Source organism: Notechis scutatus, chromosome 3 (assembly GCF_049901735.1).
Source record: "Notechis scutatus isolate UNSWTSFEM ecotype Mainland chromosome 3, rNotScu1.2, whole genome shotgun sequence".
Lineage (NCBI taxonomy): Eukaryota > Metazoa > Chordata > Lepidosauria > Squamata > Elapidae > Notechis > Notechis scutatus.
Window position 1 is genome coordinate 144,373,300 of NC_142011.1, and position 13,003 is coordinate 144,386,302.

Sequence of the window (13,003 nt, forward strand, 5' to 3'; positions counted from 1 at the left end):
TGGGCCTTGTATTCTTTTTCCTCTTTCAGATCAGTAGATTTCTTAACAACTCATGCTTTAAGTATTCCCATTCTGTTTTCTAAATCTGTTCAGAATAGATGTACTAGGCTAATTTAACTCATGGTGAAAGGATGTAATATTGGGCTTTTAGGTTCATCAATTTTGACTACATAGAAAGTAATAGACCTATTTGGTTTAACTGCAGATTGCCTCTACAATACATTTAGCTATGAACTCACAGCCCCCCTGTTCCAAAAAAACCTGTAAATGGTAAGAACTTTTTGCTTTAGGCTTTCCGATGTATTTATATCTCTATGTAAGATACTTCAGGGGAAAATAATTTGACATGATCTGAGGGCTAATTTCTACTTTAACTTGTGGAAGATTTTGATATATTCACCAGCAAAAAAAAAAAATTTTTTTTGTAAATTTTATTTGAGTTTTCACAAAGAGAAAAAAAATACAAATAAAACATCTTTTTTGAAAGTAGCGTAATCCCGGGTTACATTTCTTCGTACAGACAGAAATTCAGGTTCATGCTCATTTTTATATTCTATTCCATATCTTATTACTATTTTACATTTTCTGCATAGCTTCTCCCCTCTTTTAATTTTCTCAATTTTATTTTAATTATCTCATCTCAGTTCAAATCATTATATTTATATTTTTTGTCTGTCCTGTTTCAATTATCTATTATCTTTTCTCATTAAACAAAATTTCTCCTGTAGTTACTGATTGGAGTATGACGCCTTTACCGTGTTTCTCATATAATAAGGCCGGGTCTTATTTTTTTTTTGAGCCCCGAAAAAATGGCTAGGTCATCTTTTTGGGGGTGACTTAATTTCCCCCCCTTGCATCTTCGGGCGGGCGGGCGGTGACAGCTTGGATGTTGACCTCGGCATTGGTGGGGCACTTCGTATCGGGTTCAACGCAGGCAGCACCATATCCAGGTGTGCAACAAAAGTACTTCCTAATGGCAAGCCCCCCCACCATTCCCCTCCATTTCGCATGTTTTAATATAGGCCTTAATTTGGGGGGAGGGGCTTAATTTCATTTCATGCCTATAAAACATGCTGGGACTTCCTATTGGGGGAGGCCGTATTGTTGGAGAAACAGGGTATATCTTTTAAGTTTATCCATTTAACTCTTATTTAGGCTTCAATATATACCCTAAAGTTATAACATTCAATATAATACATAACTTCCATTCGGATTCTGCTTGGTACATTCTTAAAATACACACTATATTCTTAAAAAAAAGAAAAATATATAAATGTATGTAATTAAAACAACACATTCCATTCCAATTCAATTCTATCATTAATATTAATATTCATTAAAGTCTTAACTTCTTTAACATTACTTTTCAATTAAATATCATATTTCTATGGGAACAATTATAAGCTTTCCATAATTAATTCCCCCCTCTTCACTTATATTTTATAAAACATTAACTAATTAAAATGTTCCCGTTCCTTCCTAATTCAATTTTCTCATTTATTTTATTTCACTTATTTTATTAACAAACATTTCACTAAATTACACTAACTATTTTAATCATACTTTGTTTCCAATTTTCTAAAGTTATTTCTATTACTAATATAACAATACAATCTTATGTACCTTTACAGAATCCCTTTTTCAGTTAGATTTTCACCCATTATCTCTAAATAGGTCCTGTTTCTCTATATCTTGCTCCGGTCCTTTGTAACTTCTTTTCCTTTCCTTCTTCCCTCTCTTCTTCTCTCTCCCCTTTTTACCCCCTTGTCTCTCTACTTCTATTTCTCTCTTCTGTATTCCCCTTTTCTGTTGCTTTCCAGTATTATACTTATTTTTCAAATTATTTTTCTTCGAATTATTTTTCTTTTCTTTGGTTGTTTTTTTAAGTCTTAAATTCTCCATTCTCTTTCCCCCCTTTCCTTTTTCTTCCCCTCATAAAATTACTTGTTCATTAAAGATGGTTTCTTCTTTGTCCCAGTCTTCTTGTTTTGCAGACGTTTCTTGTTGTTTCTCATAGTTCCAAATCTCCATTTCTAAGAATTGAAAAATGAAGCCAAAAGAACCCTTCCCTTCTTGTGCATCTTTGTACTTTTTAAGTTCCATTTTCAATTCATCCAGAAGCGGTGCCATTGTATAAATTTTTAAACAACCACCCGATTAATTTTAGTCATTCAAATGTAATAACCAAGAATCCAAAGATCACCAAATAATCCAAATACACGCAAGCTGTTTCTTTTTGCTCTTTTTTTTCACTTTCTCTTCCTGGGGTTACTGTTTAGTTACAAAGTTTCAGTTAAAATGTATCTTTTAGAAGTCTTGTTGAAGTTTTACTGTAGATTCTTTTTAATTCCAGGCAGTCTCCTCCCTCTTGCAGATCCTGCCCTTATTCTTTTTCTCTCCCTTCCTGCTTATGAAAAAAAATTTTTAGTGTCCAGAAATCTTTATTATCCCTTTGACATTTTGTTTTATTTTCAGCTTAATTGCCTATTGATGTCAAAGTGGATTTTTCCGATTTCTTATTTAAGTCTCTTAGTTGTCAGTATAGGGAAGGGAGAGAGAAGAAAAAAAAACCCAAACCTTTCCCTTTTCACTTTCCTTCGCTGCTTCCGACTCTTCTTTGGGAGCGATGTTATTTTTTTGTAAGTTTAAATTCCAGGGTATCTTAGTTGTTGCTTTTACAACCCGGTCAGCCAAAACTTTCACTCCTTATCTTCCTCCTGCACATTCTTTTCCGGTCAAGTTCTTCTTTGTGGTGGCCATTTCTGACCACCGCTGCAACAGTCTTCGGGAAAGGGAATAATGGCCAGCTGAGGAGGAGAGATGTGGCTCTCCTCAACCCTGCTGGCATTCTCCCCTCTCTTCACCACCTCTATGGGGTGGCTTAGCCCCGAAACCAGCCGGCTCGGGGCGCTCCAGCAGCAAGCCCAGACCGAAACCGCGCACAATCACGGATTTCTGTCTGTCGCCAAAGAGACTTCAAACCGGAAGCCACCAGCAAAAATTCTTGAGCCTTCAATTATATTTCTTATAAGTGGAAAGCAAAAAAAATTGGTCTATAAAAAATTACCTCCAATCATGTGAAAAGCCAAGCCATACAGAATGTTCTTTATTAGAGATTCAAGTAGGAATAGGTGAGCATACTGTATTGCTTCTTAAATAATGTTGCAGATTATAGTTTGTATTTGTGTATTTAAATGGCAAGTATGAACTACATACAAATAGAAATGTTCACATCATAGCAAAATTGTTTAGTGTATTGATGAAATATGGGTGAAAATTGTACAATGTTACCTGGCCTCCAAACAATTCTGACTGCGCATATGTGGATCGACTTTTTAATCCATATATATTATACAAAGGAATACATACAGAAATTATAAAACTATCCTTGTAAATTTCTTTACTGACTCATTGCTCTACACATATTGATATACACATAAATGTGTTTTATGACATGTTTGAAAGTAGAACCCCCCCCCCAAAATGGGGATTAGAAATTGTACATTAATACAATATAGTTTGTACTTTTTAAACAAGGATTTTAAAAACGCTTTGAAGTGAGTCTTCAGTTCCAGTTATTCAAAATCCATTAATTTTTTATTGAAACTTTGCTATTATATAATATGATACTTTTCCTTGCCTTATTTCTCACTACTTTTTAATTTTTTATTTGAAAGAAGCACTACTGATGGACCTGTCAGCTATCCAGTAACATCTGCAAATTCTGCAAGGGGAAGCATAATCTGGATACCCAGAAGTCAGCAGTGAATGGTGTGAGTAAACTATACAATAATGGGTTTTGAATACTGCCTTTGTAACAATATTTGACATTAGGTTATCTGAATCAGGAGGAGGGCAGATGCTACATTTCACTTATTTACCCACGATAATAAACTTCATTGATTTGGCAACATGCTGAGGACATGGCTTAGACATCTAATATATCAGTTTGCTTCTAATATCATGATGGGTCCTTATGAAAGGTATTTTTCTTAGTATATGGGTAACCGAGAGAATTGTTAGTTATACATTTTAAATATTCACAGATCTATCTTTTGGACACTTCTGTTAAAGAGAAGAGAAATAATACTTGAAATCTCATCTAAACATACATTATGTTAGTTGAGGAATATTATCAGTATATTTCAACAATAAAGCCTTCAAAGGAAGGTGTGGCAAAGTATGTATTATAAATGTTTGTGCTTGTCTTAGCTGTCAAAATGAACATTTATTTCCTCAATACAATTTAATTCTATGACATTATTCAGAAGAGGACATTCATCATTAATTCTAGGCTCACATATTTATTTTGGACCTAAATTCAATGCAAGTTGCAAGTAACTTCAATTTAGAATTATGACCATTCTCAAAAAACAAACTTGACAATAAGTTAACACTGCATTTCTTTGTAAAATTATATAGGATCAGACTTATTTGGCTATCATTTTGTGGCCTTCCTTTTTGATAGGGGAAGCACTTAAACAAATATTCTTAGGATTGAACTGCACAGATATCCCTAAATATTGTTTTTGGTTTTCCCATAATATTTAAATGGCAAAGGGTGATGAAGGGGTTTGCTTTAGGGTAGTGTTTTGCTAACAGTTCTCAGTATATGTGGCTTTATCATTTATAAACTCTAGCCTATTAATCAGTTAGAACTGGAAGATTTTGGAAAGACAACCAATCATTTAGCAATTACCCATTGGTAATTAGGAATATAATTCAGTTTAGAAAAATATATGCAACTCTATCTTCCTATATAAGAGTGATATGTGCAAGTATTAGCCCTTAAGAAGGAAAAATATTTATGCACTCATTGTATAAGAGATTACAATTTTATTTCACCTTGGTAACAGCTAGGTAATATAGATTAGATAATCTATACTTAAATAATTGCAGTGACATTCCTGGCTGAATGTGTATTCAGGTTTCCATATCCAAACCTCCATATTGAAGAGATTACGTTTAGCTCCTTGGTATATAGTTAAATCTTCTGTAATATGTATAAAGAACCTTGGTATCCACGGTGCCATCCCAATGGTTTTATATAACCGTGTTGTTGTTTTTAAAGTATACCTGATTATCCATTAGAAGTTTTTTAAAAATCTGTAGTTATTATGTTTTGCCTGTATGTCATGGCAGATAAACATTTCAAGATGTGTAATGCACTTCTTTTCAAGGTATAATTATTCAGGGTTTTTTTTATGTGAGGTTGGCAAGCTGGAACAGCAAATAATGAAGATCACTTTTAACCAGTTTTAGATTTTAGAGAGTAGTATATCATCAAATTTAATTCTAAGAGAATTGAGAAAAAAGATTTTTTTTCAATTACATTTTGAACAAAAAATGATGGGTTTTTCTCAGGAGCTGTTCACAAAAAGTATCTCCATTTGATAAGTAGCTTTATTGCTGTGATATTTTTTTGAATGTTGCAAAGTTTACTTCAAAATAGTTTGGACACACTATGAAATTGTATCCATAGCTAATGCAAATTTATTAGTCCTAGAATTTAGTAATTCTTTGAGAATGTCTGACATTCTGTTGAGTACTTCCTTTCTGACTCCCTTGATTCTTGTTGGATTGTTTACATTATGGAATTAAAATGGTTTAACAATAATCTCCTGTTGACAGGTGTAGTGAGCACCTGCTGGCTCTTTTTATAATAAACTAGCCTTATATGCTGGGAATCTCCTGATTCCCAAGAGCCTATAAAGGAAAAGAAGTGGTTTCTGTCAGGTTTTGAGGTGGGAATAGTTTTTGGGTTTTGAAGACAGTTGTTAAAAACCTGGATTGGGTGTGTTACCTTGGGCGAGGTTGGAAATCGAGTTGTTTCGCTGTAGCGGGAATTGCATTAGTATTTGGGGGGAGAGTTGCTTTACATCTCCTTTTAAATGTGTTTTGTGTGCATGGTTTAACCTTACCTTGTTTTGACTCCTTTAATAAAGTTATTTTTTGTTTAAATCTTAGAATTTTCTACCATCTGCATCAACTTGGCTTAGCTATTGATTCCCCACAATTTTGTTTGGTTCCCCATTCGGTAATCTTAACTAGAGGTGGGATGGGGTAAAGATTTCCCTTTTAAACCTCTCCTGGTTCATCAGAGGGCTTGTGTGGAAGGGAGGAACTAATTTGTAACAGAGGGGTTTATGTGACAGCAAAGGTACCTACATTTCCAGTCATTGTTAAGTTGTAAGTGTGACTTCCCTCCGGAACAACGTACATCAGAAGAAAAGGTTCGTTGTTACAATAGGAAACTCTGGGAATTGTAGTTTAAAACTGATCAATAAAACCCCATATCTTGCAATGTAGAACTCCCAGAATTATTAGGAAGCACTGATCCATAATTATTTGCAGGTCCAGCCATGGACTAACCCATAAAGCTTGTGTCATGCTGCTTCTTGCACTAGCTGGCAGACTTCATAACACTCCCTTTCCCTAGGCTTAGAGTGTTCCTGTTAATTATTTCATCAGAACTGCATGTCAACAATAGAATTCTGAGAGTATGGCAAAAACCTTTATGCAAGAACGTTAAACATCGTATTAGTTTACATTTTACAGGCCATTTGAAATGTGGGGAGCAGTTCTGACTTACGATTATATAGTTGTTTGAGAATAGTCTGCTCTTTTTCTTGACAGAAACAGTGACAATTTTTCTCACAATTTAGAACTCCAAAATACTTTGCTTCTAAACTTGTTTGCATCTATTTTATTCCCCAGAATTACAGGCTTTGAAAGATTCTTTTGCTTCTTTTTTTAATAAACAACAAACTTCTGTGAACCAGCTCATATATATTTAGGGATGGGGTCAACATGTGTTTAGAAAAGGCAATGACTTATTCTTGATTAAGAACCACTAAAGACAGCTGTTGCTTTCCTTTAAATGGGCATAATGTGGAAAGCAACCTATCCAGTAGGATTCAAAGGACTACAAGATCTTTGCCAAAATAATAACTATTTAGCATCAATGAATTATTATTAGCATGTTTTATTAATTGGTTTCTATTTTGTGCTTCTGTTGCAGAACCACCATCTTCTGATATTTCATAATAGTCACTCTAAGGCAGCTATTTTGGTAACCTAACACAACAAGGATTACTAGAGTTGCTGAGCTTTCATTCTTTTGAAATAGATATGATAGGCAAAGTAAATCAGTGGGGAAAAATGCAAGATTGCAACTTGCTTTTTTTGTTCTTTATTCCCAAACCACCCATGAACAAAAGAGTTGATATTCACTTATATAGATTTGGAATGTGAAAATGAAAACATATTCTACCCCTGAAGTAAGAAGCAGTTGATACTAGCAGGAAGGAATATGTGGTTCAACTAATGATTGTTCATTGCATCAAAAGTGTAGACCTCCTTTTAAAAAATTGTATGCTGAGTTTCTCATTGCTTCAAAAATAATACAATACATTCTGTTTCCAGGAAATTGTTTTTTTGACCATAAGCCCTATAGAAGTCAGTCAGTCATATTCCCAAATAGATATAATTATAATCAGTTTTGAAACTGGATAATTGTGGAGTTCCTCATTTTCCTTTCTTTTTTCTTTTGAATCAGCAGAAATTCTGTTTTTAAAAAATGGTGGGGGGAGCAAACCATCCAAGGCTGTAATGTATTCTACCTTTTTTGTGAAGATTTTCCATTTAAATCCAAATAAAGAATTATGATTATAGATTAGCTTTTCCAATATGATTAATCTTTAACTGCACTTCCTTTTTATTCCAGCCTGCAGGAATATTATAGCAGTCCAATTTATTGTAAGAAAATGGAGAAGTTTGATTTAGTCTTCGATTATGGTTTCACAATTGATTTAAATAGTGGAAGTTAACCTGCATTATGACTATCAGAAACTATTCTTTCGCAGTGGTTTGTGTACTATCAAACAGCATTGCCTTGGGGGATGATCTGTCCACAAAAATTGTAGACCTCAGTCTGCAAGATATTCAGTTGGAAAGAAAAATGGATGATAATGGATTTTACATTTCTGTGAAATTTAACAATAAATGAAGTAGGAATAACTATGATAAGACAGACTTGAACTAAGTAGCATGTAATGCCAACCAAACAGTCCCGTTTTTCAATTTGCTGTGGTTGGCATCTGTCCAAAAACAGGTTACTATTACTGATGCATGAGAGGAAAACAGTCATATTCCATCCAATCTTTATTGAAGAAAAACTATTCTGTTGATAATAGTATGTTTCCTTATGACTACTCCAGGTGTGCCGCTGTTACTAAAATATCTGCTGTATCCTTAAATCTTGAGTAGGAAGTCTAGGGTATCCTATGAGCATTTCATGGTATTAGAGGTAGTATATCAATCAGAATAAGGGTCATTTCTTATTATATTATACAGCTCTACTGTAGTTAGAGCTATAGATATCAATATTTCAGAATATTAGACACAGAAGAAGCAAACAGCTACATTGATTGCTCTTAGTTTCTTAGCTAATAAAAATAAATTGGATAGGTGATACCAAGGTGCCACTGATGTTCAGATGTCTACGACAAATTCTTAAAGCTCCATTCACACACAAATAGAAATGATAATGATTTAGAAACTTGTAGACTGCCCAACTGCTAACAATTCTGGGTGGTTCTCAACAATTAAATAAAGAAATTACAGTAAAATTAATAAAAGAAAGCAGGCATAACAGTGAAGGTCTCCCTTTCCCTCACTAAAGACTTGGGTTGAAAGATAGGTTTTCATTCTTCTGAACAACAGTATAGTGATGACCATCAGGATGAATCTCATTCCTAGGCTAGGCACTACTACAGGATAGGCAGGGTAGGCACTACTACAGAGAAAATATGTTTGCAGGGTCCTGGCAGTAGACTTTGTTTTATTGAAGGAAGCCGGTGTACACCAACCCTGCAAGATCAAAGTGGGATAGCTTTATGACTGCTGTGGTTCTCCTAACCTTCCCCAGGGTCAATATAACCAGGTAGCAGATTGAAATCTCTGAGGACCAACAGTCTTGGGGACATATTTTGCCAACCCAACAATGGAATCCAGCAGTTAAGACAAGGATGCCAGTGGGTAGCAGAAAGGATGGATCACCAACAGCACTTCTTCCTCTAGTTCCAGTAAATCTCTATTTTCATTAAGGCTTAGTTTAATCTATCTTCTTAGTTTAAGCTATCTTCTACTCATCAAATCCCCTGGCTCAAAACTGTATTCTGTAAACAATTGCAACCTTATTTTATAGGAAACAAATTTTAATTCTTCAACCTTTGCAATAGAAAAGTAGATGTTCCTGACTATTTTATAACAGTTCACTTTATTTCGTGAACATTGGCATATAAAATTACCAGGAATCTAATACAGGTCCTCCTTAACTTAAGACCACAATTGAGCCCAAAATGTATGATGCTAAGTGAAACATTTGTTAAGTGAGTTTTGCCCCATTTTACAACTTTTCTTTGACACAATTGTTAAGTGAAACATTGCATTTTTTAATTTAGTAACATGATTGTTAAGTGAATCCGGATTCCCCAGTACTGCAGTGGAATACTGCAGCAGTCATAAATATGAACCAATTGCCAAGCATCTGAATTTTATCATGTGACCATGAGGATGCTACAAAGGTCATAAGTGTGAAAAATGGTCATGTCACTTTTTTCAGTGCTGCTGTAACTTTGAACGGTCAGTAAACGAACTCTTGTAAGTCGAGGACTACCTGTATTGCTTGGTATCAATAATTTATCTGTTTTCAATTTGCTACATTCACCACATCAAAACATAACTCAAAACTCTGTAATTTTATGGACTTCCTGTATTATCTTGTCTTGGATGACTTCCAGTCAAATCAATATGATCCTTGGTTCTCGATTCCTTTATTCATCTCCATTATTTCAGTCTTCTATTACATATGACGTGAAGGAAGTTTGTAAAAGTCCCCTTTCTCCAACATAAATTACAGAAATTACAACAACCATAGACTTTCTATAGCAAATGCCCACCTCTGAGCTAAGTGGTAGTAAAAAAATCTCAGAAAGCTTTGCTCATCTAAAGCTGGTAATCTTATTGGCTTTCATCAAAGCTCAGTCTTCTTTCCATTCATAATGTTTCTGTTCAACTGATGGTATTTTCACTTTAAGCTGAAGTTTTGCTTGAAATATCAATAAAGAAACAGGTATCCTTTCTTGACTTACTTACTTTATTATCGACTCTATCCTTTACTCACTTTCTTTACTTTGAATTTTAAGCTACCTCCCTTCTTAATCTTCTAGCATAAAAGAATTTGCCTTTCAATGGATATACCAAAGCTGCTTGATTCTCTTCCTGACTTCCGGAAATTATGAAGATGTTATTATAACAACTACCAAGAAATCTATTTTTAGATTGCATTCCATTGTCTCATTAGCCCTTTGATTCAATATTAATTGTCTTAGCATAATTTTCTTGTTTTCAGGGTTATAACATGGAGCTGACAACAGAACAATAACAATGTTGTTTATGATAATATTGCTGGTTGAAAAATTGCAGTATATTTTAAGCAGGCTCTTTGTCTTGAAAATTGTAGCTTATACTGAAAGCAAAAGTTAAATTTGATAACCCAAAATGAGTGCAATGAATATGCAAAAGGATTTGTTCAGGATGGAGTAATACTGAAAGTAGTTTTAATTTTAATCTCATGTTTTTCTTGTTAATATATTTAAAGCCTTAAATAAGTGCTGATGTCCATTTCTCTTGTAAAGTCTTTCATTTCCCAGAGTTTCCAACTAGGCTAATAACCAAATATCTGAACAGCACTTTTGAATATTATACCTAATTACTTTATGGAAAAGAAAATGAATTTCACCAACTATTCCTATTAATCTTTCCATGTCCTTGTTATTTTGAATTGTGTTTTAATTTTCACATTTTTTCTGTTGTGAACATTTATTGATAACATATGTTAGGATGCTACACTTCTAAACCCTTTTCCAAAATGTACCTAATGTGAACAATAGTTCCAAAAGAAAATAATAGTGAAAAGTATTTGTTTTACAATTAGTTTGAATCTTAATTCTGAAACTGCTACATGCAATATGGATATCCAATCAGAATGTGAAATAGAAAACAAAGGAATAACTAGGTACACAAAATTCCAAATAAATGGTTAGCTAAGCTAAAATAGTTATCTCTTCAGAATAGCTGTTGCTTTGACCAGTTAACAATCTGTGACACTCTGGGCTTAACAGTTTATCAAAAATTTTCTAGGGATCTGAATCCACATTCTTGGTAACCCAATTGTGCTTTTGTGTAAATGCATTTACGTAGGAGACACTTTTTAGTGAAAATAACAGCTGAATTTCTATTCATAACTCTCAGCAAGGTCAGTTTCTCAGGTATTTTAGGTCGCTATTGACTATATCAGAAGTAAGGATGTGTTATAGAATTGATGAAATATTGTGACAATCTGTTTTTCTCTGAGTGTAGAATGATTGAAGAATTGCTGTTGGATATCAAAAAAGGACACAAATAAATAGTTTTGGCTATATTGTTCTATATTGTTCTATCATTGTGAGTTGGATTGTTATTTTTTTATCACTTATTTTGATACCAACTACAAGAAGCAGCATATAAATGACTGCTATCATCTGCAGACCTCTTTTGATCATTGTAACTGCTGTGTTATAGTGCAGGGGTGTCAACTTGATTTCATTGAGGGCAGCATCAGGGGTGTATTTGACCTTGGAGGGTGGGGGGAGGGGTGCATGGGCATAGTGGGCGTGACCAGGGTGGGTGTGGCCATGATAGATGTGACACTCATGTCAGGGCACCTGTAGTGGCCAAGTGCTAAGGCATGACTTCCCTCACTCTCATTATAATCTTCCTCCCTCCCTCCTTCCTTCCTTCCTTCCTTCCTTCCTTCCTTCCTTCCTTCCTTCCTTCCTTCCTTCCTTCCTTCCTTCCCTTCTTTTTCCTTCCCTCTTCATTCTCATTTCTTGTTCCTTCCCCTCTTTCCTTATTTTTCCTTCCTTGCTCTCTTCCCATCTTTCCTTCTTTTTATTTGTCTTTTCCTTTCTCCTTTCCTGTCCTTTTTTGCATGCTCAAATGCAAAAGGGGAAATATTTATCCTTTTGTGGTGTTTTTAGTTTGTTTTGATAGCTCTCTGCCAGTGAAAACGGAGCCTAGGGGAGCTGCACATGTGCTCAACTGAGATGGCCTCCTGCAGCCCTCTGCCAGCGAAAATGGAACCTGTGGGATGACGTGCAGCCCCCCGCACCACATTTTTGCTGGCAGAGGGCTGCAGGAGGCTGTCATGGCCCAAAATGGGGTGCCTAATCCTAATACCCCCCCCCCCCAAGCTCCGTTTTCGCTGGCAGAGGCACTGCGGGCTGGTTGTTTGCTATTTCCAGGCCGGCCCTGTGAGCCAGATCTCAGAACCCCATTGTCTTTGTTATAAGCTATTCAGATGGGGTTTTTTTATTGTTACTACAATATTGAGTTCACTGATGGTGAGTGGGGGTTTTCCTTGGGCATGGGGGAAGGCATGTCATGCAAGGTAGGTTTGTGTGTTTTAATCTTGTAAGCCACCCAGAGTCACTTATGTGATGTGAGAAGCTATATAAATCAAAACAATCAAATAGCCATCGTGTTCTCAGTTTCTCATTGTTCAGCTCTCCTCTAAAATTTACCTTCTATTGTATTTTTGGACTGCACCTCAGCCTTAGAAATATTGGAGGTCTGTTAAATACAAAACTATCTGCCTTTTTAAGTAGTAGTTGTACAAATATGTACATTTTGCCCTTGATTGGAAGGTGCTTGCATTGTGTTGCAATAATAATTGTTTTTAAGTGCTCACTTCGGGGACATGTCAAAAGAAAATGCATGTTGACAGTACCCTAAAGGCCTGAAAAGTTTAAGACCTTTTCAGTTCCTTGAATTGTTTATATCCTGTGGGTTGGAGACACTGTGTAACTATTGGGAGGATACTAATTGAATAAGTTTTACTCCTACACAATTAACATATTTGTAAGTGCAGGATGAACTTTAGTATTCAAGTTAAATTTGG

General features: G+C 35.0%; 1 protein-coding gene across 10 annotated transcripts in view; it reads left to right on the top strand.

Annotated features, from left to right (window-relative positions):
- ATXN1 (ataxin 1) overlaps positions 1-13,003 on the top strand; it is a 231,161-nt gene that overhangs the window by 157,355 nt on the left and 60,803 nt on the right. For 9 of the 10 annotated variants that reach the window (XM_026670015.2, XM_087961349.1, XM_026670013.2 and 6 more), the window contains one exon: positions 3,678-3,773. The gene's annotated coding sequence lies outside the window, so the exon portion shown is untranslated. The remainder of the gene's footprint in view (positions 1-3,677; positions 3,774-13,003) is intronic. The other variant, XM_026670016.2, reaches the window with a different exon arrangement.